Raw genomic sequence first — 4,980 nt, forward strand, 5'->3', positions numbered from 1 at the left:
ACCCTGTCATTGTTGCAGCTGCTCCTGCTGCTCCTGTTAACCCTGTCGTTGCAGCTGCTCCTGCTGCCCTATAAACCCTGTCATTGTTGCAGCTGCTCCTGCTGCTCCTGTTAACCCTGTCATTGTTGCAGCTGCTCCTGCTGCTCCTGTTAACCCTGTCGTTGCAGCTGCTCCTGCTGCCCTATAAACCCTGTCATTGTTGCAGCTCCCGCAGCTGCTCCTGCTGCTCCTGTTAACCCTGTCATTGTTGCAGCTCCTCTAAGAATAATGATCAGTTATGCATTATGAACAGGTATAAATGTAACATGCAAACAGTAAATTGTCTGCATGTTGGTGCATTCAGGCTGCTGATGCTTCATTCAGCTTCAACTTGGGGAAGAGTTGAACTGGTTCATTCTGATTCATTAAACAAACAAACAAGTCTCATGTTCTCACTTCTGATTGGCTCACTGAGAACCTGCTTCATTTCAAGCTCCCAAACCTAGCTGTGATGACGAAGATGATGACGAATATGTGTAAATTCGGTCTGAGCCAGCACTATTTGGACTCACGTGCAGAAACCGGTGCCACACAGGACAGCACGCAGCAACAAACCGTCAGATGATTACATATAATTTTCTCAGCTGACTGAGTTGTGTTTTCAGGTGAACGGTGACATCAGCTGCGCAGCCGACTAACGGAAAATGACCCACAACTGTTTTCTACAATAACTGAAAAAATAAAAAATACTGAGTATTTTAAATTACTGTAATTTCATCCCATAGATAGAAACTTGTTTAAAACACAGTTAAATAGAAAACCCATGCAGTGAAATACGATTGTTTTTTTTTTTACATCCATCATCAACTCTTTGCTCTTCACCATTAATTTAACGACTTCATTAATTATTCCTTTTGTGCTTTTGTTCACAATAAGACTCACCTATATTCAGCAGAAACTTGGACATGAATAAGAAATATGTTGATTTGTGGATCAGTTGACCTCCTGAGCCACATCTTTGTTTTATTTGTGTCTTTAAGCATCGTTCTCTGCTCTGTGGAATAAAGTAGATCTTTATGTAACTCTTCTACAAAGTGCAGACGTGTAATGAAGGCAGAACGAGGGCTGCGCTGAGTGAAGGTGCTCTGCTCCAGACAGTGTAATCAAACAGACTCTGCTATTACTCAGAAGGTGGATTTGACCACCGGTCATTTAGTAAATCTGTAGACCACGTACCTGCACCTGCACTCCCTCATTGAGTGACTTCACTCCCTTTGACCATAATCAGCTGTTTGGTGGGCGGGAAACCCTTTAAAAGTCACGGTGAGCGGGTGCTTGGCATGAAGCGGTCAGTTGGCATCATCTTGTTGCAGCTCAAAGTTTTACCTTCTCACTCTGGTGTGTCTTTCATCACAGAGGGTAAGTCGATGCATCTTGTCCTTCAGGAAGCAGCCATCCAGAGTGACTGGTTTCTTTTTTAGAATAAATTTTGAATACTGTCTTCTAGGACAATAATGAAGGTGGTCATCATGTGCTTGTGTTTGGCTGGTACAGCCTGCGCTCTACCTGTAAGTGACGGATCGTTTCCATTTCTGCAGCAAGAAATCATGTTTATTTGTCTGTTTGGCTTGATTCTACCATTCCTTTTCCTGCGTTTAGTACCAGTACCTGCCAAATTACACAGGCTTCAGACAGCCGGCACCACCTACACAGGTAACCACACAAATCAAACACAATGTTTACCATCTGCTTTACTATCTGAGGCGATGGCTGAAATGTTGCAGAAAGATTGACTTTTTTCCTGAAATTTTCCCTCAGATGAAACCCTTCACAGCTGGTTTCCCCCAGCCTGGACTTCCCGGAGCTTACAGTGTGGAATTTGTAAGTGTCCCTTTTTAAAACAACAAACTAAAAGTTATTTTATAAAATGTGTCGCTCATCTTAGCTTTTGTTTTTCTAAGATTTATCCACACAGAATCGTTGGTGGTGGAGCAGGAACAAACCAAGCGCAGGTAAATAATGACGTAGATGTTTTTTAACGCAGTTTCCACTTTTAAAATGTGATTATTTGTTACTATTGCGTTTGTCTTTGCACAGAACTTCCAGTCTTTTGGTTTCATCAAGTACTCGATCCCTCAGCCACCAGGCAGGCAGAGCGTGGAAGTTGTAAGTGTTCATTTACTCCTATAATTATTGGTGCAGTGATGAACTCATGACAGATTTGTGTTTCGTAACGTGGTTTTTCTCTTTGTAGTTCTACCCCTATGACTTCAGTCAACAAAAGGTAACTTTGACATATTCTCTGCACGTTTGGAAGTCATAAACATGTTGGTTTCAGGACTGAACAGGTTTTATTTTTCTTCCAGATTTTGCAGCACATTCCTCCTTTTACAAACGGTCCCGTTGGGCAAGATGTGAGACATTTTTATTCCCCATCTCCTGGTTGCTTCCTCACACCTTTGGACATATTTTACTCAACCGTTTGTGTTTTTACAGATTCCTCAACTTGGATTTCCTCCTCTGAACACGCCCCAACAAACTGTGAATGTGAGAACAAACAATTAAACATAAAACCACAAGTGATTTAACTCGCTCTGCATCTATCATACATGTTTGCTCTCATTTTAGATGCCGTCCATTGATGTCAATGCTCGTCCATCCCAGGATCCCCTGCATCCACTGATGCATGACCAGTCGCCACAAACAAGCCAGGTATAATAAAGCTCATCCTGAAAAACAAAGTTCACTCCAGAAGACCGAATTACTCATATATACAGTATATACACATACATCAAAAACGCGATTGTTGTCTCTGTCATTGCAGGCGCCTGCAAAAGTGTGAAGAAATGAAGATTTTTCTCTCAGCTCGTCGGTACCGACTGTTTCTGAAAGTTCTCAACAGAAGCAACATCAATAATATTTAAAAAAATAACTTTAATGTCTCATGTTTAGCATTAGTAATCTACACTTGGACAAAATGTTTGTAATATGAGTCACATCTTTGTTTGAATCCTTCTGCCTTACATTAACAATGAGCTGTGCACGCTGATTTTTATCCTCTAATGTTTCTTCCTTTTGTTTTATTTTGAAAAATAAAGATTTTAAAGCAGGCATTTTTGTCATTCTCCTTTTTTAATACATTTAATAAAGGGACTTTTTTTTTATTCTGTTTTTGCAAAACTTTAGTGGATTTCTGTGGATACAGGATGAACAAATAATATATTTCCTTCTGTAGATAGTGTTTGGACGATCTCAGTTTGGAGAGATGAACTCCAACCAGATTAAAAGCATGGCCAAGCCTGAAGCGAACTCGTATCATCTTGAAATATCTCCAGTCTTAAAAGTTTTATATTGCCTTAGTTTAAAAAAAATCATCAGTTTTTTCACAACATGGTTTTTCAGACAGAAATAATAACGTTTCTGCTGGTAGTATCCCAGAATGCACCTAAAGCACAACAGCTAATTATTACCATCACTATTTCCTCCTGCAAATACAGACCCTTTCCAAAAATTAGAATATCATGGAAAAGTTGTTTAACTTCCATAATTGCATTCAAAAAGTTAATCTTTAATAGATGATAAATTCAGGGCCCACAATTTAAACTATTTCAAGTATTTATTTGCTTATTTTTACATAATTTAGGCTTCCAGCTCATGAAACCCATGAAAACAGGAATTCAAAAAAATTAGAATACCGTGAAGACATCAGCCTACACTACTCAGTTTTTGCAGAAAACAAGAAATAAATTAGGATCACAACAAATCAATCAAAATATGGTACTTTCAAAATGATATGTCAGTCTTCAATACTTGGTTGGGAATCCCTTTGCCTTAATTACTGCCTCGATGTGACGTGGCATTGAGGCAATCAGCCTGTGGCATTGACTGGGAGTTATGGAAGTCCAGATTTCCTTGATGCTTGCTGTCAGATCTTCTTTGTTGTTGGGTTGGTGCTCCTCATTTTCCTCTTGAGAATACTCCATAGATTCTCAATGGGGTTTAGGTTCAGCGAGTTGGCTGGCCAGTCAAGCACTGTATTGGCATTAGCATCAAACCAGGTTTTGGTGCTTCTGGTGGCATGAGCAGGGGCCAGGTCCTGCTGGAAGATGGAATCTGCATTTCCATACAGGTCTTCAGCAGAAGGAACCATGAAGTCCTCTAAAACATTCTGGTAGACTGTTGCAGTGACCTTGGATTTAAGAAAGCAGAGTTTACCAACACCTGCTCCTGACATTGTACCCCAAATCATGACTGAGTGGATATTTCACACTGGACCTCAAGCAGTATGGGCTCTGTTCCTCACCCTTCTTCCTCCAAACACTTGGACCTTGATTTCAGAATGAAAGGCACACTTTACTTTCATCTGAAAAGAAGACAGAGGAACCCAACAGTTGTAGCCCATCTCCAGGATGCGTCTGAATGTGGTGGTTTTTGAAGCTGTGACTCCCGCCTCATTCCACTATTTCTGGATCTCTGCCAGATTCTGGAATCTTCTGTTTGATAATCTGCTGAAGCACACAGTCATCTCTTTTGCTGGTGCATCTTCTCCTGCCACATTTTGCCCTTCCATTAGACTTTCCATTGATGTGTTTGGACACAGCACTCTGTGAACAGCCAGCTTTCATAGCTATGAACTTTTGTGGCTCACCCATCCTATGAAGGGTATCAATGATGGTCTTCTGGCCAGTTATGTCTGCAGTCTTCCCCATATTGAACCGAACTGAGACAATTGAACCAAACTGAAGCAATTTAGTCAGTCTTTCGCCCTCCTTGGATGGCATTAATATGGCCTACAGCTCTAATGTTAAAAATCTTGGTGTTATTTTTGATCAGGACATGTCATTCAGTCCCCACATTAAAAATCTTTGTAGAACCATTTTCTTCCATTTGCGTAATATTGCTAAAATCAGAAACATCACATCTAAAAATGATGCAGAAAAACTGGTTCATGCATATAGATAGATAGATAGATAGATAGATAGATAGATAGATAGATAGATA

The sequence above is a fragment of the Nematolebias whitei genome, chromosome 3 (genome assembly GCF_014905685.2).
Source record: "Nematolebias whitei isolate Nwh7 chromosome 3, NemWhi1, whole genome shotgun sequence".
NCBI lineage: Eukaryota > Metazoa > Chordata > Actinopteri > Cyprinodontiformes > Rivulidae > Nematolebias > Nematolebias whitei.